Source organism: Colobus angolensis, unplaced genomic scaffold (assembly GCF_000951035.1).
Source record: "Colobus angolensis palliatus isolate OR3802 unplaced genomic scaffold, Cang.pa_1.0 Scaffold228, whole genome shotgun sequence".
In the NCBI taxonomy this organism is placed as follows: Eukaryota; Metazoa; Chordata; class Mammalia; order Primates; family Cercopithecidae; genus Colobus; species Colobus angolensis.
The window spans coordinates 4,895,493-4,920,085 of record NW_012115466.1 but is presented as its reverse complement, the minus strand read 5'-3'; the positions used below and the strand labels follow the sequence as shown (position 1 = coordinate 4,920,085).

Here is a 24,593-nt window from a genome sequence, read left to right as displayed (position 1 = left end):
GAGAGAGAGAGAGACTGAGGAAGTGCTACACTTTAAACCATCAGATCTCATGAAAACTCCCTCACTATCACAAGAGGAGCATGTGGGAAACTGCCCCTGTGATCTAATCACCTCCCAGCAGGCCTTCCCTTAACACATCGGGATTACAATTTGAGATTAGATTTGGGTGGAGACACAGAGCCAAACCGTATCATTCTGCCCTTGGCTCCTCCCAAATCTCATGTCCTTTTCACATTTCAAAATCAATAATGCCTTCCTAACAGTCCCCCAAAGACTTAACTCATTCCAGCTTTAACCCAAAAGTCCAAGTCTGAAGCCTCATCTGTGACAAGGCAAGTCCCTTCTGCCTATGAGTCTGTAAAGTCAAAAGCAAGTTAGTTACCTCGAAGATACAATGGAGGTGTGGGCTTTGGGTAAATGTTCCCATTCCAAACTGGGAAAAATTGACCAAAAAAAGGGGGGACATAGGCCCCATGAAAGTCCTAAATCCAGCAGGGCAACCATTAAATCTGAAACCTCCAAAATCTCCTTTGGCTCCATGTCTCACATCCAGGGCACACTAATGCAAGGGGTGGGCTCCCACAGCCTTAGTCAGCCCTGTTCCCTGTGACTCTGCAGAGTACAACCCCTGCGGCTGCTTTCACCAGCTGGTGTTGAGTGCCTGCAGCTTTTCCAGGTAAACAATGCAAGCTGTTAGAAGATACCTTTCTGGGATCTAGAGGGTGGAGGCCCTCTTCTCACAGCTTCACTAAGCGGTGCCCCAGTGGAGACTGTGTTCGGACTCCAGCCCCACATTTCCCTTCCGCACTTCCCTAGCAGAGGTTCTCCATGAGGACTCCACTGCAGCAGACTTCTGCCTGGACATCCAGGCATTTCTATACATCCTCTGAAATCTAGGCAGAGGCTCCTGAAGCTCAACTCTTGTCTTTGTGTGCACCCACAAGCTGAACACCATGTGGAAGCCACCAACCTTGGGGTTCACATCCTCTGAAGCAATTGCCTCAGCTGTAACCTTGGCCCCTTTTAGCCACAGCTGGAGCCGGAACAGCGGAGATGCAGGGCACCAAGTTCTGAAGCTGCACAGATCCACTGGGCCCTGGGCCCGGTCCGTGAAGCCATTTTTCCCTCCCAGGCCTCTGGGTCTGTCATGGGAGGGGCTGCTCCGAAGGTCTCTGACATGCTCTTGGGGCATTTTCCCCATTGTCTTTGCTAGTAACATTCAGCTCCTCCTTACTTGAGCAAATTTCTGCAGTCAGCTTGGCTCAAATTCCTTCCCAGGAAATGGGTTTTTCTTTTCTACCACATGGTCAAGCTTCAAAATTTCCAAACCTTTATACTCTGCTTCCCTTTTAAACATAAGTTCTAATTTCAAGCCATCTCTTTGTGATCATATGTAACTGAAAGCTTTCAGAATAAGTCAGGTTATATCTTGAACACTTTGCTGCTGAGAAATTTCTTCCACCAGATACTCTAAATAGTCTCTCTCAAGTTTAAAGTTCCACAGATGTCTAGGGCAGGGGCAAAATACCACCAGTCTCTCTGCTAAAGCATAGCATGAGTGAACTTTACTCCAGTTCCCCAAATGTTCCTTATCTCCTTCTGAGACCACCTCAGCCTAGACTTCATTGTTCATATTGCTATCAGCATTTTAGTCAAAACTATTCAACAAGTCTCGAGGAAGTTCCAAACTTTCCCATATCCTCCTGTCTTCTTCTGAGACTTCCAAACTGTTCCAATCTCTGCCTGTTACCCAGTTCCAAAATCACTTCCACATTTCAGGTTATCTTTGTGGCAGTACTCCACTCTTCCAGTACCAGTTTTCTATATTAGTCCATTCTCACACTTCTATAAAGATACTACCTGAGACTGGGTAACTTGTAAAGGAAAGAGGCTTAATTGACTCACAGTTCCATATGGCTGGGGAGGCCTCAGGAAACTTAAAATTGTGGTGGAAGGTGAAGAAGAAGCAAATACCTTCTTCAGAAGGTGGCAGGAGAGAGAGATAAAGAGCGAGGAAAAACCATCAGATCTTGTGAGAACTCCTTTACTGTCAAGAGAAGAGCAAGGGGAAAACTGCCCCCATGATCTAGTCACCTACTAGCAGATCCCTCCTTCAGCATGTGGGGATTGCAATTCAAGATGAGATTTCGGTGGAGACACAGAGCCAAACCCCATCCGTTTATCATTCTATAGATGACCTCTTCACTCTGTTGGTTTTTTTCTTTGCTGTGCAGAGGCCTTTTTTTTTTTTCTTTTAATCTTTATAGAATCTCATTTGTCACCTGTGTTACCAAAAAATCATTATCCAGATTAATGTTCTAAAATGTTTTCCCAGTGTTTTTTCTAATAGATTCATAGTTTCAGGTCTTATATTTAAGTCTTTAATTCATTTTGAGTGATTTCTGTATATGGTGAGAGACAAGGGTCTATTTCCATTCTTCTATATACAGATATCCACTTTTACCAGGATTATCTATTGAAGAGACTGTCCTTGTATGTTTTTGGTGTCTTGGTTGAAAATGAGTTGGCTGTAAATGCATAGACTTATTTCTGGGTTCTCTGTGCTATTTCATTAGTTTATGTGATTTTATGCCAGTACCATGCTTTTTTAGTTACTATAGCCTTGTAGTATACTTTGAAGTCAGGTATTATAATGCCTCTAGCTTTGTTCTTTTTGCTCAGGATTACTTTGACTATTTGGGGTCCTTTGTAGTTTCTTGCAAATTTTAAGAATTTTTTTTTCTAAATCTGTGAAGAATGTCATTGTTATTTTGATAGGAATTGCACTGACATTGTAGATCACTTTGGGTAGTATGGACATTTTAACAATATTATTTCTTCTACTCCAGGAACATGAGATCTCTTTTCATTTTTTGTGTGTCATTTTTAATTTCATTTATCAGTATTTTATAGTTTTTATGGCAGAGCTGTCTCACCTCTTTGGTGAAATTTAATCCTAGGTATTTTATTGTTTGTAACGATCATAAATGGAATTACCTTCTTGATTTCTTACAGATTGTTCACTGTTGGAACATAGAAATACTACTGATTTTTGTGTCATGATTTAGTATTATGTTTTGCAACTTCATTGAATTAGTTTGTTAGTTCTAACAGGTTTTTGGCAGACTCTAGTTCTAACAGGTTTTGGCGGAGCAAGTTTTTCTAAGTATAAGATTATGCCAACTGCAAACAAGGACAATTTGACTTCTTCCTTTTTCATCTGCATGCCTTTTTTTCCTTTCTCTTACCTAATTGCTCTACTAAGACTTCTGCTATGATGTTGCATAAAAGTGATGAAACTAGGTATCTTTTTTGTCTTCCAAATTTTCAATAAAGTTTTTCAAATGTTCCCCATTCAGCATGATGTTAGCTATGGGTTTGTCATATATAGCCTTTAATGTTTTGGAGTATGTTTTTTCTATATTTGTTGAGAGTTTTTATTATGAACAGATGCTACATTTTATCAAATGCTTTTTCTGCATTCATTGAAACAATAGGCTTTTGTCTTTCAGTCTGTTCATGTGCTATAGCACATTTATTTATTTATTTATTTATTTATTTATTAAACCATGCTTACATCCCTGGGATAATTCTTGCTAGATCATGATGAATAATCTTTTTGATATGCTGTTGGATTCAGTTTGCTAAAATTTTGTTGAGGATTTCTGCATCTATGTTCATCATGGATATTGGCTTGTAATTTGCCTTTTTGTTGTGCCCTTGTCTGGTTTTGGTTTCAGGGTAATGTTGGACTCATAGAATCAATTTGAAAGAATTCTTTCCTCTTCAAATTTTTTGGAATAGTTTGAGGAAAATCAGTATTGTATTTTCTTTAAAAGTTTGGTAAAACTTAGCAATGAAATTATCTGATCATGGACTTTCTTTGTGGAAATTGTAAAAATTACTTTTTCAACCTCATTACTTAATGGGCTGTCCAGTTATTCTATTTCCTCATGATTCAATCTTGTAAGATTGTATACTTCTAAGAATTTATTCATGTCTTCTAAATTTTCTAATTTGTTGGTGTATAGTTCTTCACAATAGTCTCTAATAATCTTATATTTCTGTGGTATCAGTTGTAATGTTCCATTTTTCTTCTCTGATATTACTTGGGTCTTTGTTTTTTCTTAGTCACAGTAAGGTTTATCCATTTTGTTTATTTTGTCAAATAAACAGCTTTCTATTTTGTTGATTATTTTTCTATTTTCTTTTTCATCTCAATTTCATTTACTTTTGCTCTGATTTTTAGTATTACTTTTTCCTTGTATGAATTTTCAGTTTTATTTGTCCATGCTTTTCTAATTCCTTTAGGTGCTTAGTTAGGTTGGGTTTTGGAAGTCTTTTTTCTTTTTCGATGTAAACATTTATTGCTGTAAACTTTTTTCTTAGTACTACTTTTTCTATACTGCATATGTTTTGGTATATACTGTTTCCATTTTCATTTGTTTCAAGGAATTTCAAAATTTTCTTTGCAAAGTATTCATTGACCCATTGGTTGTTCAAGGCCATGTTGTTTAATTTTCATGTATCTGTGCAATTTCCAAGGTCTCCTTTTGTTGTTAAGTTCAAGTTGTATTCCATTGTGTTCAGAAAAGATACTTGATATGATTTCTACTCCTTTGAATTTGTTCAGACTTGTTTTATGACCTAAGATATGGTCTGTCCTGGAGAAGTTCAATATGCTGAGGAAAATAATATGTATTCTTCAGCAGTTTGCTGAAATATTCTATAAATATCAGTTAGGTCTATTTGGTCTAGAAACTTTAAGTTTCTTTTTTTTTGGTTGAGTTTCTGTCTGGAGGACTTGTTCATTGCTTAAAGAGGGGCATTAATGTCTCCTACTATTACTGTGTTACAGTCTGTCTCTTTCTTTATATTTATTAATATTTGCCTTATATATTTTTGTGCTCCAATGTTGGAGTACATATATATTTACAATTGCTATATCCTTCTGTTATACTGATCCAATTATTATTATATAATGACCTTCTTTGTCTCTTTTGATAGTTTTGGACTTGAAGTCTATTTTATCTGATATAAGTTTTTTTAGCTACTCCTTTTTTTTGTGGTTTCCATTTGCACGGAATCTTTTTTTTTCTCCTTCACTTTTAGTCTATGTTTATCTTTATAGGTGAAGTGAGTTTCCTGTAGGCAGCATATGATTGGGTCTTATTATTTCAGTTACATAATTTAGTTTATTACATTCAACATTATTACTGATAGGTGAGGACTTACTACTACTGTTTTGTTTCTGATTTTCTGGTTGTATTGTAAATTCTCTCTTCCATTCTTTCTTTTCTACTGTCTTTTTTTGGCTACTTGATTTTTTTCTGGTAGTATGTTTTAATTTCTTTTTATTTTTAACATATCTGTATTATTTTTGATTTATGATTACCATAAGGCTTACAAAATATTTTATGATTATAACAACTTAAACTGATGACTACTTAACTTTGACTCAAAGAAAAGAAAAAAATGACTCCATCTCCCCACATTTTGACCTTTTTTGTCTCCATTTATATTTTTATATATCCTATCTCTTAAGAAATTATATAATTATTTTTGATAGATTTGTCGTTTAGTCTTCATGCTAAAGGTATGAGTGGTTGATATGTCACACGTTTAGAGTATTGTGCATTTGTATTTGTACTTGCCTTTTCCATTGTTTTATACTTTCAGATGTTTTCGTTTTGCACATTAACATTCTTTTCTTTCATATTGAAGAACTCCCTTTAGCATTTCTTTTAAGCTCAGTCTGGTGGTTATGAATTTCCTTAGCTTTTGTGTGTCTGGGAATGTCTTTAATTAGAGCTTCTTTATATGTTGTTTCTTTTGTTTTGCTGCTTTTACAATCCTCTTTTTGTCTTTGGACTTTGAAAATTTGATTATTATATGCTTTGGAGTAGTCTTATTTGGGTTAAATCAGGTTGGTGATCTTTGATCTTTTAGTATCTGGATAATCTTTCTCTAAGTTTGCAATATTTTATGTTATCATTTTAAAAATAAGTTATGTACACCTTGCCATTTCTCAACTCCCTCTTGGCGGTCAAGGGCTATTAGATTTGCTCTGTTGAGGCTATCTAGATCATGTAGACATTCTTTTTTCTTTTTCATTCTTTTTTTCTCTCCTCTGACTGTGTATTTTCAAACAGCCTGTCTTCATACTCTCTGATTCTTTTGCTTAATCAGTTTTGCTGGTAATAACCTCTAATGTATTTCTCTATCTAGCCATTGTATTTCTCCGCTCCAGGATTTCTGTTTATCTTTTATTATTTTATTATTTTTGTTAAATTTATCTGAATAAATTTCTGCACTGATTTACTGTGTTATCTTGGAGTTCACTCAAAACTACTGTTTTGAATAGTTGATCTGAGAGGTCACAAATCACCATATTCTTAGGGTCAGACATTGGCTCCTTTTTTGTCTTTTCATGGAGGTCATAGCTACCTGTTTGATTTTGTTTCTTATGGATGTATGTCTATGTCTTTGCATTCAAGGTTTAGTTATTTATTTCAGTCTTTGCTGTCTGCCTTGGTTTAGTCTTTCTAGAGTATGTATGACTAGAAGTCCTGTGCAGGTTGATTTTTGAGTACCCTCAGCCCAAGAACACTGCCTCCTTTTCTGCACTAGATGGCACCCTTGATCAGATTTGCCACAATTCTTACAAATAACTTGAGAGTGCTGCCCATCCTAGATTGGGCATGGGGGAATCCTAAAGTGTATATCCCTGCTGTGTGGGAAAGCTGGCGAAGGGTTATGCTCAGAGAGCCCCTGACATACCTCCGCTAAAGCATGTTGCTGCTGAACAGATTCGGTGATTTGGCATCTCCTTTGACAGATGAAGAATAACTGCTGAGTTTTGTGCACTGGCTGATAGTAGCCACATCTCTACTTTATGCCTCTAGTTTCCTTTAGAAGCCTTCACCCTACAGGCCTTTGTGATGCTTCCTATGGATTCAAGCAGAAATGTTTTTCCTGTGAAGAAACCTAACTGGTGACGAAACTGTCAGTCTTCCTTGATCTCACTTTTTCCAGGGTAAAATCTGAATCTGGTAGAACCTTTTTGCATAGTGCCTGGCTAGGGGAAGGGTGTTGTGGCCAGAGAGTTTTGTTTCTCTTACCTCCTGCTTGTGGTTTTTCACTTCTCTGTGATACCTGGAGTCATCACAGCCTCAGTTTTTAGTTCTGGGATGTCCCTAGTGGTAATCTTGGCTCTAGATAATTGATTTTGGATTCCTATGAGGGAGAGTAAAACCAAATTGCTCTTACTCTACCCTTTTGATAATATCACTCTCTCGACACTTTTAAGGATTATAGAACTGTTGTTTTATAGTCTCTAAGTTTGGAATTGTCTGATATTTCTTCATGATTACTTTTATAAGATGCATGTTTTGGAAAAATGTTGCAGAAGTGAAGCTATTATCTTACTGCATCCTATCAGGTGGCTCTTGATTAAGGTGGTATCTGCCAGCCTTCTCCCCTGTAAAGGTGTCTGATATCATTTGGATATTTGTCTGCTCTAAAACTCTTGTTAAAACTTTATCCCCAATATAGGAGGTGTGACCTAGTGAAAAGTATTTGGGTTATGAGGGATATGTCCTCATGGATTAGTGTCATTCTCATGGGATTAAATGAGTTCTCACTCTTAGTTCCTTTGCCATCTACTTGTTAAAACGAGTCTGGCATCTCCTTCTCCTTTCTCTTGCTTCCCACTATGTGATCTTTACGTACCAGCTCCTCTTTGCTTTGTATCATGAGCAGAAACTTCCTGGCAGCACCAGAAACAGATGCTGATACCATGCTTCTTGCACAGCCTGGAGAACGGTGAGCCAAATATATTTTCTTTATAAAGTACCCAGCCTCAGATATTTCTGATAGCAATACAAACAGATGAAGACAGTATTCTTTTCCCCTTTGTAATATATCATGCCTAGCTAACTTTTAATTAGTAAATTGACTGTATCAGTATGTATTCATTCTATTTTCATTAAATGGGTCACAGTTTATTACTATCATTTTATTCTTTCATGCTAAAATTTTCCCTATTTCACTAGTAGAAACATGTTAGAGTGGAACACGTGAACTTTTACCATAACCCTTTCATACTGAAAGCACTTTCTTGCCTTCTGGCCCAGTAAGATGTTCCTGGATCATCTTGTGCTTTTCCTTCTCTAGCTGTTGAACCAGCCATTTCTCCAAGAATCCTTGTGTTCCCTTTTTTTGTTTTTAATCTACATTTTGGTTTGTTTCTTTATGAATAAGAGTAGTTTTGGGCAAATATGGAGCAAACAATTTCTTTTTATTCATGTACTTTCCTTATCAAATCTAGCACACATATACAATATACAAAATCTTTCTTGTACTTATATAACTTTTTATTTGTATGAAATATGATGAAATCAGTATCTGTGAGCATTTTTCAAATTCAGTAATCAATTTTTGCCATGATTTTTGGATATATATATATATATATAAAGTATATACTTTAATTTTTACAGCAATTTCACATTTGTAGTAAAATTGATTGGAAGATGCGGAGATTTCCCATATATGCCCGGCCCTCATTCTTGCATATCCTCTTCTATTATCAGCATCCTACACCACAGTGGTACATTGTTATGAACAGTGAATCCACACTGACACATAATTATCATCCAAAATCCAAATTTTCATTAAGATTCAGTGTTGGTGTAATACAGTCTGTGGATTCCACAAATGTATAATGATATATGCCCATCATCATAGTATCATGCAGAATAGTTTCACTGCTCTACAAATCTTCTTGGGCTCTATGGTCTACCTATTTATATCTTCCTCCCTACCAGCCATTGGCAACCACCAAACTTTTTACTACTTCCGTAGTTTTGGCTTTTTAAAAATGTCATTTATCTGAAATCATATGGTGCATAACAATTTTATATTGAATTCTTTCACTTAGTAATAAGCATGTAAGTTTCCTCCATGTCTTTTCATGGCTTGATAGCTCATTTCTTTTTAGTGCTAAATAATATTCCTTTGTCAGGATACATGACAGTTTATCCATTAACCTACTGGAGAACATCTTAGGTTCTTCTAAATTTTGGAAATGATAGATAAAACTGCTATAAACACCTGTGTGCAGGTTTCTGTATGGGCATAAGTTTTCAACTTCTTTGTGGAAATACCAAGGGATGTGATGGCTGGATCATTCAGTACAAGTGTAAGTACTTTTGTAAGAAATTAAAAAACTGACTTGCAAAGATGCTATACCATTTGTATTTTCACTGGTAGTCAATGAGAGTTCCTTTTGTTCCACCTCCTTGCCAGCATTTAGTGTTGTCAGCATTCTGGATTTTACCCTTTCTAATAGCTGTGTAGAAGTACCTCGTTAGTGTTTTAATTTGCATTTCTCTAATGACATACGATGTGGAGCATCTTTTTCTATGCTTATTTACATCTGTATAGCTTCTTTGGTGAGGTGTTTGCTAAGAACTTTGGCCAATGTTTTAATCAGGTTATTCATTTTCTTATTGTTGAGTTTTAAGAGTTCCTTGTATATTTTGGATGAATCCTTTATCAGATATATCTTTAATAAGCATTTTCATCTAGTCTTTGGCTTGTCTTCTCATTCTCTTAGTAGTGTCTTTTGCATATATTTTTTATTGTAGTCAAGTACAGCTTATCAATTATTTCTTTTGTGGATTGTGTCTTTGGAGTGGTGTATAAAAGTTAATGCCAAACTCAAAGTCCTCTAGACTTATTTCCTGTGTTATCTTTTAGAAGTCTCATTTCTTTTTAGAGAACAGTGATATTTGAAGCCAATATTTGAGTGCTGGGTATCCTCATTACTATTTGGGAACTCACAGGCTCTCTCAGTGGACAGAGTTGGGAAATACATATTTATCCAATTTATATCTCTTTATATTTCTATATCTTTCTATTAAAAATAATGAGTTCACACTACTACCTAAAATTCTAATCAAACACCACATAATTATTTGGATTTTCTCCCTTTTCATATTTGCAACATTTTTATGTTAATAAAAAACACGGCTTTTATTATTCTTAAGATATTTACCTATTTGACCAATTGCCCTGTATTGAACCAGTCTCCCATTGCTGCCACTGTGCCTTCCTCTGACAGATGTCCTCCTCACCCCACCTGGGCTCTGATGCTCCTTATTGGGCTGCCCTCCTGCAGGAACACCCTCATCCTGTTTGGGATTGAACAGTCTACGTCTGAACTTGCCTCTGTTTCGATGACTTCTCATTCTGCCAATCCTCTAGCTCCCCACAGTGTTCCCTCCCTGTCTGAAACCTCTCCTCACCATGCTCAGGCTCTGATCCCTTTGTCTGGGCCATCTTGGATGCAAACCCTCCCCCATTAAGATAGTTTAGCTTAATAATGTTCAGTAAGGAAAAAGAAGGAAAAGAGAAGAGGGCCTGATCTTTCATGTCCCTCAGTAAAATTTACAGTTTCATTGTTAGCTTTCTTAGATTTCTAGCTATTTTATATTTTTGCTTGTATGGTATATATTTTTTTTCTTTTTTTCTATTTTCTCCCTTTATTGCTGATACATAGATAAGTTTTTATTTGTACGTTGAGTGTTTAATTTATAACCAACCAATTTCTTGATCATTTTGCTCCCTCCTTATATGTATTTAATCGAGCACTTCCTAAAACATCAGTTGTTCTATCACTTTATGCATAATGGAAGTTTTCTTGATTTGATACTTCTTTGTAGTTGAGAAGCTTCTGGATTAGGTTATATAATTTATGGGAAACAAGTTGCTTAAATAAAAATGTCCTAAAAATTCATTAATTAGTATTAAGATTTATGATTTACTATATAAAATGATGAAATATAGAATAGTGAGGCCCTTTTAAAAGTATTTAAGAATCAGCCAAAATATTGCTTGCTTTTTAAGCTTAGATTCTTTTCTTCTAGACTGTGGAAGTAGAAAATACACGATTATTCAGAATTCTAGAATCGACTTTAATCCAAAATCCTTAACTAGAAAGTGGGGGTCAGGAGAGGTGGGGAATTAGAAATTTAAAACTATGTGTTATAGTTTATATTAGATAATTTTTAGACATATTCAAATTACTCAAACTATTTTCTCCTTAACTTTCCTTTTTTTCATAAAATCTTAAGAGTATCAAACAGTATAGCAAAGTAGATTCTAATGTTCATATTCTTATTCCTAATATAATACATGAGTTCTTTGCAGTAGTGGTTTTCAAATGTTAACATGCATATGAATTACCTGGTAATGGGGGCTAGGAAATTGCATTTTGATCAAACACTGCAGGTGATTACAATTCACGGGCCTCACTTAAGAAACACTGATTTAGAGTGAAACAATATTTGAATAAATGCTTCAAGTGGTACACTTTTGTTTAAAGTGCAGACAAAGAGTAAACACACTTTTTTCTAGTCATGATATTATTATTCAGGGAATACAGGGCATCGTGTAGCTAGAGTCAATTGCACTCTCTACAATCTACTATCAGAATAAGCTGTTGATGTTCACCAGCTCTCTGGGATCAAGAGCTAAGTTCCTTGAATGTTCCTATCCTTTTTGAGGTTTTTAGTAAAATGACACCCTATAAAATAGTCTAAAGGGAGTTGTAAAGTCACTCTGTATTGTAGTTATTTATCCAATTTTCAGTGTTTAAGAAGCTTTCTATTAGGCAAGAGTAGGTTCAGAATTATCTGTGAATAGCTACAAAATAATGGTTGTTGTTGGAAACTCCTAAGAATAGCACATGCTTTAGAGGAAATTTTTTGGTTGTTTGGTCTAATGTAAAACTTAAAAGGTGGCCTGAAGTTCACCCACCATTTGAAAATATGTAGGTGCTCAGTTCCATGTAACTAATGCTCTGCTTTCTCTTTGCTTTCTGTCACTTCTGAGGAGCAGACCTGTGAAGCTTGAGGCCACTCAAGTTCCAAATTTGTGACAAATCCCCCAGGGCTCACTGGAGTGGCAGTAAGTTCTCGCAGCAGTTTGATTTCTTTTCAATCATTGAAGTGTTAGAAAAGTAGCAACAAAAGCTCCCATGGAAAAACAGCAACTGTGTTTCCTGACCATCCACCATACTCATGACTTACCTCTTTTGTTCCAATGATTTTTCTGTTGAACAATTTCAATACTTTTATCCATACAATATGCAATATAATTTTGACAAGCTGGTATAATCCTTTAACCATGCTTTGAGTGTGGCTACTGTTTCTCACACTTTTTCTCCTTCCACCCCCATAATCTGCCATAGAAAAATAGGTTTTATTTTTGAAAATTTCTTTACCCTTTTCAGCTATTATTTTCACTTTAAATATATAAGTTTTTATGTTATAAAGTTTGATTCTGTTTTGATGGTATATACATACACACACATATGAAAATCTTACGTTCATGGAAGCATTATTTTGTGATATTTATAATCAGTTCAATAAAGTCATTTTTAGAAAAAAAAAATGTAGTAGGCTGGGTGCGGTGGCACACGCCTGTAATCCCAGCACTTTGGAAAGCTGAGGTGGGGGCATATCACAAGGTTGGGAGATCAGGACCATCCTAGCCAACATGGTGAAACCTTATCTTTACTAAAAATACAAAAATTAGCCAGGTGTGTCAGTGTATGCCTGTAGTCCCAGCTACTCAGGAGGCTGAGGCAGGAGAATTGCTTGAACCTGGGAGGCAGAGGCTGCAGTGAGCTGAGATTGTGCCACTGCACTCCAGTCTGGGTGACAGAGCAAGACTCCATCTCAAAAAAAAGCAAGCAAGAAAGAAAAAAATGTAGTAAAAGTCCGTACCATGCGTTTAGTCAACAAGGAAGATGCATGTTGTTAGAGCGTGTCTGTAACTCCATTTTTAAATGAATTTATCAAACACCGAGTGAACCCAGCACTTGTTGAAGAAGAGACAGAAATGATTATTTAACCTTTGCTAAGAAATTAAGAAATCAGTTTTAAATGACCACCGTTAAAAGCAAAACAATTTTTCATTGTCACCATCCAAATATACTAAGAAGGAAATATCTAGAATATATTTCCCAATATTAAAATTATTTCAGAAGACTGCTGTACCTCACACAATTTTGTTTATTCTGATTAGTGACTCCCATTCTTTGGCAAGTAATACATGGCACACACATGAGTTCTGGAACATGTTTTAATAACTCTGAATTTCCTACCACTCATGACCCATCTCTTATGATTTGAGGACCTTACATTAGGGAAGTCAAACAGGGAAGACTCTATATTTGTGACCAAGGGCATTAATTTTAGGCATGGTTTAGCTATTAATTCCGTAACATATCTGCAGGTTGTTATCTGTAACTCAACTCACCCAGATCCATGTTCTGCTCTTCTCTGTCTTGTTCTATGCCTTGAGAAGCTAATCTTGGCTTCCATAAGCTACATCCACCCAGGCCCCCTTGATAGTTGGCTTCTTTTAAAAATCCAACAAATGCAAGACAATGGTAGGAGAACAGAGTGTAAGAGAGAGAGTCATGATCTGTTTAGAAAGTACCTATACTTGGAATAATTTGACTGTTGCTTCCTCCTGCTCTTTATCCCCTGGTTTCTTAATTATTACAGGTAGATTTTCAGCTGTTGGTATTGTCCATCACCCCCAACACTACATGCGTCTATTGTGACCATAACTACTGCTTTCTGAGAGGACTCGGTCATCTACTATAAAGACCTAATTACACACTGTGACCAGAAGCCCTTTAAGACTGAATGAAGAAAGATGAGGCTTTTTCAGCTACAATATTAAAAGACAGTTGCAGCTGCAATAAAACATGCATTGGAATTTATCCAGCACTCCTGTGTGCAGCCCCTTGCTCCTCCTGCTCTTGAACATTGATGGATATGACAGTGTGTCTAATCCCAGTTGTATTCTGTGGTACTTGTCTTGGAGCTGGTTGTCTGACTTGCCTCTTTATTCAGCTTAGTGGACTTGATTTCCTCTCATTTGGCTACCAACTTTTGATTTTCTTTAAATCTTGCCTCCAGACTACAAACATGCCAAGTATTGTGCATCGTGTGCTGTTTCTTTCATTGCTGTTCTTGCCACCATCACTCTTGGCTTTGCCTCAGCTGCTGCCATTACTTTCACCACCCCCATCCACAAACACACACACACACACACACTCGTGCACACACACACACGTGCTGTGCTGTGTTACAGACAAAGGTCTGCTATCTTTGCCTTCCTGATCCTACCTTCCCTGCTATCAGTCACCCTTTAACCACTGCCACCATCCCCTCTGCCATCAAACTAGCAATTTACTGGTCTGTTTCTTTCATTTCAGCCCTTAGACTGAGTTTTCAAGTATCCAAGTCCCCAAAGATTATACAATTTGTTATTTTGGATTTTTCTTTAACATTGCAGATTTATTATCAAGGGAAGCTAGTCCTGAAGGATTCATTCATTTGGGGTTTATAGCAGATAGGCATGAATATATTTTTCTCTTAAGAAAATAGAAATAAGCCTTTGATGGTTTGGTTATTTTGAGATAAATTTCACTTTAATGGTGGTTTTTTTTTTCCTCTTTGGACTGTGTTTCCAAATCAAAACCCTTTTCATTTTATGATGGAGAAAATCTTATATCCTAGATGCATAAATATTTTGTGTTATAAAGTTTCTATACCAGAAACCCAATTTCCTGGTTAAGATAGGAATAGATTTTAAATAAGGTGAAAAAAATGAGCCTTATGCATATTGTCTTTCTTATTAAGACTATATAAGGAAAAAACTGACAGAAATGAAGGAAAGAACTAAGTTAAAAGACATGCCAACTTGATCCAGAATTTCTTCCCTGGATTCTGGGCTCACGGATTCAATATGCAGTCTTTTCTAAATGGTATGCAATATAGTGCTCCTATTTTTAAAAATAATATAATTCTAATACTGATAACTGTTATAATTATGAATCACTGAGAAAAAAGTTTTATTTAATTTTTCACTTTTATTTTCAAAGTTTAGAGCTGAAATTATTAAGAATATATAGAAAAACTGTGGAAGATTTAGGGAGCACTAATAGTCACTCACATGTTTTAAAATGGGACTTCTAAAGAAAGATTAAAGGAATTAGAATTATTCAGTAGACAGAAAAGATAAAGATACAATTGCTTTCAGGGAGTTAATGGGTACTGGATGTTCCTTTTTTTCACCTTGAATGTAAGAAGAGGGAACAGTGTTATCTGTTAGCAAGAAAAGTAAAAATGATAGTTACTGTGTGGACATTTTTGGGATTATCTCTTCTAAAGTTCCTTAAAAATAGACTTATCTGGGAAATATTTCAGTATTTTCCAAATTCAATTCAGTGGAGACACAATTTATTAGAGATATTCACTTTCTAAGATTTCCTTGGTCAAAACAGCTTGACAAATGTCTCATATTAAATTCCTCTCTTGGATATTAGCAATCTGGATTAGCATATTTAAGAAAAATTTATGGAAAGAAAAGAGCTTGTTGGGAAAGAAAAGAGCTTGTTGGAGTCTGCTTAATGCTTAGGCAACCAATTTTATTTACATAAGGGAAGAATTTTTTCCCCCATAGCACATACCACATTCTTTCGTTTTTCTCTTAACACCTGTTAAGAAACACTGGTTTAAAGCCTGGAGAATGATTTTCTAAACCTGTTGAGGCTCATTGTTGAGTTTTAGTATTATATTAACAAATGGTTATAAACTTGTGAGATTTAATCCAAGGGATGAATGGGAGCCAAATAAGAAATATGCAGGAAACTATATAGAGGAATTATTTTGAGGTTGAGTAAATACTTTATGCTTCTATTCCCATAAAATGTGTCCCAAGATGTAGAACACAAGGAAAAATGTGCTCATCTCACATCTTTGAAAAAGTTGAAGTTTATTTCCTATTGTTAAAAGGATTGCTTATTCACTTGCAAAAAAAAAAGGTACAGGAACACCTTGGATATATTGTAGGTTTTGTTCCACATCACTGAAATAGAGCAAATATTGCAGCAAAATGAGTCAGACAAACTTTTTGTTTCTCTGGCACATATAAAAGTTATGTTTACACTATACTGTAGTCAATTAAGTAGGCAATACCATTGGATCTAAAAAAATACGTATCTTAATTTAAAAATACTTAAAGCTAAAATCCTAGTGGTTATTTGAGCCTTCAGTGAGTCTTAATCTTTTTATTGCAGGAGGGTCTTGCCTTGATGTTTATGACTACTGACTGATCAGAATGGTGGTTGCTAAAAATTGGGGTGACTCTGGCAACTTTTTCAAATAAGGCAGCAGTGAAGTTTGCTGCATCAGTTTGTTCTTCATTTTAGGAAAGATTTCTATGTAGCATGCAAGTTAGTTTGATAGGATTTTTCCCACAGTAGAATTTCTTTCAAAATTAGAGTCAATTCTCTCTCTTAGTTGCTTTATCAAGTAAGTTTATGTGATGTACTAAATCCTTTCTTGTCATTTCAACAATGTAGATTTTATGTCTTTGACATCCATAAGAAGCAACTCCTCATCCATTCAAGTTTGTTCATGACATTGCAGCAATTCAATCATATCTTTAGGCTCTACTTTTAATTCTAGTTTTTTTGCTTTTTTTTTTTTTAACCAAATCTGCAATTACTTTCTCCACTGAGGACTAAACCACTCAAAGTCATCCATGAGGGTTTGAATTAACTTATTTTTGCTAATATTGATATTTTGATCTCCTCTCATGAATCACAAATGTTCTCAGTGGCACCTAGGATGGTAAATCCTTTTGAGAAGGTTTTCCATTTACTTTGCCCAGATCCATTAGATAAATCACTATCTATGGTAGTGGCAGCTTTACAGTGTATTTCTTGAATAATAAGACTTGAAAGTTGAAATTCCCTCTTAATCTATGGGCTACAGAATTGAAGGGGTGGCCTGCCCCTCCACACCTGTGGGTGCTTCTCACTAGGTGGAACGAGAGACTTGAGAAAAGAAATAAAGACACAGAGACAAAGTATAGAGAAAGAAAAGCGAGGCCCCAGGGGGCCAGTGCTGTGCTTCCAGAGGACCCACACTGGCACCGGTCTCTGAGTTCCCTCAGTATTTATTACCAAAAAGATAAGGGAGTAAATCAGCAGTAAGGCATACAGATACACAGAAATGTTACATTTTCCCAGGGATGGGCAGGAGACAGATGTTTTTCTTTTACTGAGATTTAAGGGAGTGGTACTGACCTTCAACCACAAGCAGGCTTTAAACATTTGGCTAACAAAGCACATTCCTTACAGCCCAAAATCCTTTCAACCTTGATTAGCACAGCGATGTTTTTAGCAAGGACAAGATTGGGGGTAGAGTCACAGATTAACAGCATCTCAAATACAGAGCCAAATGGAGTCTCTTAAACTTACTTCTATCTATAATAACACAGTAACAGGCTGACCTCTCTTTTTCCCCACACAGAATGAATGTTGTGTGAGCAGGCATGAAAACAACATTAATCTTGTACATCTATCTACGTTAGAGCTCTTGAGTGACTAGGTGCATTTTCAATGAGCAGTAATATTTTGAAAGGATAGGTCTGAACTGTAGGCTTAAAATATTCAGTAATCCATGCTATAAACAGAAGTGCTGTCATCCAGGCTTTATTATTCTATTTATAGTGCACAGGCAGAGTAGATTTAGCATAATTCATAAGGATCTTAGGACTTTCACAATGATAAATTACCACTGGTTTCAACATAAAGTCTCTAGTTGCATTAACCCCTAACAAAAGAGCAGTCTTTCTTTTGAAGCCTGCAAGCCAGGCATTGACTTCTCTCTAGCTCTGAAAGTCTTAGATGGTATCTTCTTCTAATAGAAGGCTGTTTCACCAACATTGAAAATCTGTTTCTTTCTGTAGCCACCTCCTCAATGATCTTCTGGATAAATTGGTGCAGCTTCTACACCAACCAGCACTTTCTGTTTCACCTTGCACTTTTACGTATGGAGATGTCTTCTTAACTTCAACCTCATGAACCAATCTCTGCTAGCTTCCAACTTTCCTTGTGTAGTCTCATAACCTCTCTAAGCCTTCACAGAATTGAAGAGCATTAGAGCCTTGCTCTGGGTTATGCTTTAGCTTAATGGAATGTTGTAAGTGGTTTGATCTTTTATCCAGACTACTAAAACTTTCTCCATATCAGCAATAATGCATTGTTTTGCTTTCTTATCATTTTTGTGTTCAATGGAGTCACACTTAATTTTCTTCAAGATCTTTTCCTTTGCATTCACAACTTAGCTAACCATTTGAAACAAGAGCCCTAGCTTTTGGCCTATTTTGGTTTTAGGCATCCCTTCCTCACAAAACTTAAGTATTTCTAGTTTTGATTGAAGGTGAGAGATATGTGACTCTTCTTTCGCTTGAACAGTAAAAGGCCATTGTAGGGTTATTAATTGGCCTAGTTTCAGTATTGTTGTGTCTCTGATAATCGGGAGGCAGGAGGAGAGACAGAGAGATGGGGAAATGGATGGTTAGTGGAGCAGTCAGAACACACATATTTGTAGGTTAAGTTTGCCATCCTTGTGAATGGAGTTTCCAACACCCGGGCACAATCACAATGGAAACATCAAAGATCACTGATCACAGATCTACGTAACAGATGTAGTAATAATGAAAAAGTTGAAATACATGAGAAGTGCCATACAAAACGAGCACATGCTGTTGGGAAAATGACACCAATCGATTTGGCAAATGCAGAGTTGCCACAAACTTCCAATGTGTGAAAAATACATTCTCTGCAAAGCCCAATAAAGAGAAGTGTGATAAAACAAGGTATGCCTGTATTTGAAGTATATGTTAAATCTGTTAAACCACCAGGTCATGATGTAAATTCCTGGTTGCCTTCTGTATTAATCTAATTTTAGTATTTTGAAATGAACCTGAAAATTTTGTATTGTAGGTACATATTAGCCCTTTTAACTTCAAAACCATGACATTTGCACTCAAATTATGTAAAAATATGTATAAACAGCAATTAACTTAAATTTGCAGTAATGAATGTGTCTTTGCAAGTTAGAAAAATGCCAGTAACATTTGGGATCTTAAATCTGTTACCCAGTTTTCAGTGTGCAATGATTTGTATTGAGTGCATTACCTGTTTATTTTTTATTTTAAAATCATTAAGTATGAAAAATCTTTTTTCTTTTTCTTTTTTCTTTTTTTTTTTTTTTTGAGATGGAGTCTCACTGTCTCCCAGGCTGGAGTACAGTGGTGCGATCTCAGCTCACTGCAAGCTCCACCTCCCAGGTTCACGCCATTCTCCTGCCTCAGCCTCCCAAGTAGCTGGGACTACAGGCACCCGCCACCACACCTGGCTAATTTTTTGTATTTTTAGTAGAGATGGGGTTTCACCATGTTAGCTAGGATGGTCTCGATCTCCTGACCTCATGATCCACCTGCCTCGGCCTCCCAAACTGCTAAGATTACAGGTGTGAGCCACCACACCTGGCCTAAATATGAAAATATTAACGCTATAAAAAAGTAAGTGGGATTTTTTGGGTATAAAGAGTATTGAGTTATTTCCATTGTATTTAAAATGTATCAAATATTTATTTTTCATGTAAAATTACTAATCATATTTTCTATCAAACAAGTTTTTCATTATACAGTTAAATTGGTTTCATCTCTCCTTTTAATAAAGCAGATCACATTGTTCCTGAATCCAGCCAAAAATAATGTGTAACATTCAATGTGTGTAATATTCTCCAAGGAAAAAGAGATTCCTACGGGCTAATTTTTGTAACTTCACTTTGTTAGCATATAAATGACTGGATGGGGGTGTTTGTATTGAAAGGTTTAAATTTTACACTAGTTTTCTTGTGTACTTTCAGTAATTACTGAGTCTTAATATTAGACTAGAAACAACTATAAAATTATTTTCAAGATTATATTAAAATATTAAAAAATTAACTTTTGAAAGGTGTTTGATTAATTCTATTAATCAGAGGGTTGCAGGATTTGATAATAAACACCATGGCAAACAGTATAGCCTAGAGTTTCTGAATTTAAGGATGTTAATATTATTAACACTTGCCTGCTGTTAGTTGTAGTAATAAATCTTTCAAAATTTATACTTTTGCCTGATTAGTTATAGTATGACTTGGTCTAACAAGTAAGATACACACATACACATATTACATGTATCTTTTAAGTAAGCCAGCAACCTATAATGCTAACTAAATATAATATGATGCTATACAACCAGTTTAGAGGAAATGACAGAGTGGTTTGAAGCCAGTTGGGGTCTATAATAGAACACTTATGGCACCAATCTTTCCAGGGGAGGCAAATGGCTGTATATTTTAAAGTGGAAACACAAGATTTAAAATTAAATTCCGATCAGGTGTTGTGCCTAGTGGATATAATCGTAGCTACTAGGAAGACTGAGGTGGGGACATCACTTGAACCCAGGAATTGGAGGCTGCAGTGAGCTATGATCATGTCACTGCACTCTAGCCTGGGTGATGGAGCAAGACCCTGTCTCTAAAAAAACAGAAGTTTTTAAAAAAATTGAATGCCCAATTGCCCAATTTTTATATTTTTACTATGACTATATATATAGTTATATATAAAAGGATAAATTGAAGCTCTTTGTGATTAAATTATTAATTTTTGAAACTGTACTCCCAATACCATTATATATAACTTTATCAATTATGATTTCTGTTGCTTTGAGATTTTACTGAAAATTATTTTCTATTTTTGAAAGCATTTAATGAGAATGGAAAAAGAAGTAAATAAACATATATATTGTATGTGCAGTATCAATAAGGATGCGCATAGCACATTTTAAAAATTTACTTTCAGACTTGGCCTTTTCGTATTTAATTTTCAATTTTCAACAATGTTTACTTTTCTGGCAATTTATGAATTTTTGTTGCTTTAGTAAGAAAAATGTGTAAACATTACTTTTAAGCTGGAATTATTTTCTAGAGAACAATTTCATTGTGTTTTCTTAGTAGAAAGACTATAGTGCTAGTTAAACCCATAACCATTAATATTGAAAATTGTAATGCTGTAAAGAATTTGAAGGGATCATATTTTTCAAGGTAATACACTTTTGAAATAGATAATTTACACCCACTCATGCTTATTCATTGACAGCATATCATTGTATAAATGGCTCACTTAACTGATCAGTGAACATACATTCTTGGATAATAAGCAACATAAGATTATATCAATACCTCAGTATTAATTTGCTCATAATTTTTGCTCCACTCTATTTTTTTTGTGATATCTGTGTATAATTTTAACTTGAAAAGATCTGTACAAAATATAGTTTGAAAAATGTCACATATACTGGGCATCTTTCTAAAAAGGCAGTATCACTGGAATTCAATACTAAGATTATAGGAATTTAGACTTATAGTCTTGTTTATAAAATCCTGACTTAAACATCTTTTTAAAAAGTGTAACGGCTGCTCTTCTAAAGTTGTTATAAAATCAATTTCATATTTGATATTATGTTGTATGCCTAGATAAAACGATAGATGTCTGTGGCTCCATATCTGTATAACAGAAGGAGAGCAGGTAATGCTGCTCATCAAAATGAATAGGCTTTAATATCTATAAAATGGAAGATAAAATTTAGACTTCTGCTTGAATGAAATGAGCACGGGTGTGATTTCAGGCAGATCTGGTATACATTTATTCCACCTTCTACCATCTTTTCTCCCAGTCTCGATAAGGCAACTTCTGCATAGCTGATTTATAAGCTAAAAATTACAACTATTAATTTAAACACAAATGTGTGGATTTTGGTCTTTCAAATATATATATATATTCTTTATTTTACTTTATTTAATTTTGTTCCTTGAAGAAAATGGAACATTTCTCAAAAAAGTTAAAACTTGAAAATGCCCTTACTATGTTAGTTTATTTTTTATATTTCCTGGCCTCAATGGCTGGATGTTTGCAACTATATACTGCAGTGTCTGTCTGTCTATCTATTTATCTATCTATCTACATATATACATATGTGTGTTTATATACATATATGTGTATATATGTGTGTATATATAAATATACACTTGGATAGATAGATACTGCAGTATATAGTTGTGTATGTATGTATATATATACACACAAACTCACACACATATATTACATTTTGTAGCCCTTTAACATTAAAGAAAATATTTTCTTCGGTGTTTTTTTCTGCTGCTTCAAGATTGCAATTTGCAAGGGCATATATTAAAAAAAAAAACCAAGTACTTGTGTGAAGATCTATTATGGTTTCCTGTCGATTGGTGTCTTTTGTTTTATTTGGTATTATAGTAAAATGACCTGTTCCATAGGTATGGTTAATTAAAGCTTAAGTTCATTAAAGATTAGTATCCAGGCTCAAAACTCTTTATACATGTTTCAATTTATAGAAGCAAAACCTGAGACTTGGAGAGGTTAGATAATTTGCCAATGATCTCATAGCTAGTGCATGGCTGAACTGATTCCAATTCCTGAACATTTTGCTCTTCCTATACAGTAAGCTCAACTGGTACTGCCTGCACTAATAGAGTAATGCTTTTAGAGCCTACTGAGATATGTTGGACAGTTTTTTTCCCCATTAAATGGCTTCAGATTGCTAAAACTTTGGAGCCATTGCGTTTTCCACATATCAGCAGCCTTATTCTGCATTTTTGTTGACCCCCATAGGGTTTTCTTTGTGCTTGCATCAGGGAGGCCAAGCATTATTTTAGAACCTCAGAGAACAGGGAAGTTTGGGAACACTTTCAGTTCACACTGACCAACCTTAGCAGAACCTGGCAATTTGATTGCTCTTCTTTAGTTTCCCGATTTGTGCAATGAGGATTTCAAAACTTCTCCACCTCTAACAGACATTTGATCTATCCACCGTGCCCTTACTGTGAGCAGATTACCCGTTTTTGCTTTACAGAGAAAATAAAAGCTATCACATGCAAATTCCATTAATTTTCTTTCTTTCTTTTTTCTTTTCTTCTCTCTTTTGAGCCAGAGTCTCGCTCTGTCGCCCAGGCTAGAGTGCAGTGGTGCGATCTCGGCTCACTGCAAGCTCCACCTCCCGGGTTCACGCCATTCTCCTGCCTCAGCCTCCCGAGTAGCTGGGACTACAGGGGCCCGCCACCAGCCCGGCTAATTTTTTGTATTGTTTTGGTAGAGAGGGTGTTTCATAGTGGGAGCTAGGATGGTCTCGATCTCCTGACCTCGTGATCCACGCACCTCGGCCTCCCAAAGTGCTGGGATTACAGGCGTGAACCACGGTGCCTGGCCTAATTTTCTTGCCGGCTTTCACATTCAAATTTTCTTATTGCTATGCTGACATGTAAATCATGTTTTGTTGAATACTTACAATATGTATCATTTGTACACGGTGGATACTGATATGAACAGATCTGTTTTCCTCGTCTCTAGTACCTATCATTCCACAGTAGAGACAGAACACAAACTCATATTTAAATGCATTAGTCAATGTTATCCAGAGAAACAGAGCCCACAGGAGAGAGAGAGATTACTTGATAGATAGATGACTAATAGTACAATGGGAGATTCAGGGATACCTCAGAAATACTGTATGTTCAGTTCCAGACCATCACAATAAAGTAAATAACACACTAAAGTGAGTAATAGACATTTTTTGGTTTTCCAATGCATATATAAATTGTGTTTACATGACACTGTATATTAGTAAATGTATAACATTTTGTCTAAAAATGTACATACCTTAATTAAAAATATTTTATTGCTAAACAGTACTAATGATCATTGGAGACTTCAGTGAGTCTTAATCTTTTTGCTGGTGGAAGGTCTTGTCTTAATGGTGATGGCTGCTGACTGATCAGGGTGGTAGTTGCTGAAGATTAGGGTGGCTATGGTAATTTATATTTTATTTCATTTCATGTCATGTCATTTTATTTTATTTTATTTTATTTTATTTTATTTTATTTTATTTTGAGAAAGGGTCTCATATTTTCTTTTTGCATGGGCTGGGGTGCACTGGTACAGTCATGGCTCACTGCAGCCTCCACCTGCCAGGCTGTAGCAGTTCTTGCTAAGTAACTGGGACAACAGGTGTATGCCAACACACCTGGCTACTGTTGTGTGTGTGTGTGTGTGTGTGTGTGTTTTGTAGAGATGGGATCTTGTTATGTTGCCTAACTGGTCTTGAACTGCTAGGCTCAAGTGATCTTCCTGCGTTGGCCTCCCAAAGTGCGGGGATTGGGATTGGTAGGGTTTTGTTTGTTTGTTTGTTTTTAAATAAAACAACAATGAAGTTAGTCACATTGATTGATCCTTCCTTTCAAGAAAGATTTCTTTATAATGTGCAAGTCAGTTTGATAGGATTTTACCCACAGTAGAACTTCTTTCAAAATTGGAATCAAACCTCTTAAACTATGCTGCTGCTTTATCACCTACATTTATGTATATTCTATATCATTTGTTGTCATTTGAACAATGTTCATAGCATCTTCTCTGGGAGATTCCATTTCCAAAAACCACTTTCTTTGCTTCCCCATAGGAAGGAACTCCTCATTCATTGAAGTTTGTTCACGAGACTGCAGCAATTCATTTATATCTTTAGGCTCTACTTTTAATTCTAGTTCTCTTGCTGTTTATACCAGATCTGCAGTTACTTC

The 24,593-nt window shown here is 35.7% G+C and overlaps 1 protein-coding gene across 2 annotated transcripts in view; it reads left to right on the top strand.

Annotated features, from left to right (window-relative positions):
* Positions 1 to 24,593, top strand: part of NLGN1 (neuroligin 1) — a 909,691-nt gene that overhangs the window by 25,230 nt on the left and 859,868 nt on the right. Inside the window, exon 1 of one of the 2 annotated variants that reach the window (XM_011944140.1) lies at positions 11,902 to 11,970. The exons of the other annotated variant lie outside the window; for it this stretch is intronic. The gene's annotated coding sequence lies outside the window, so the exon portion shown is untranslated. Of the gene's footprint in view, positions 1 to 11,901; positions 11,971 to 24,593 lie in introns of those variants that run through there. 2 annotated transcript variants of the gene reach the window in all.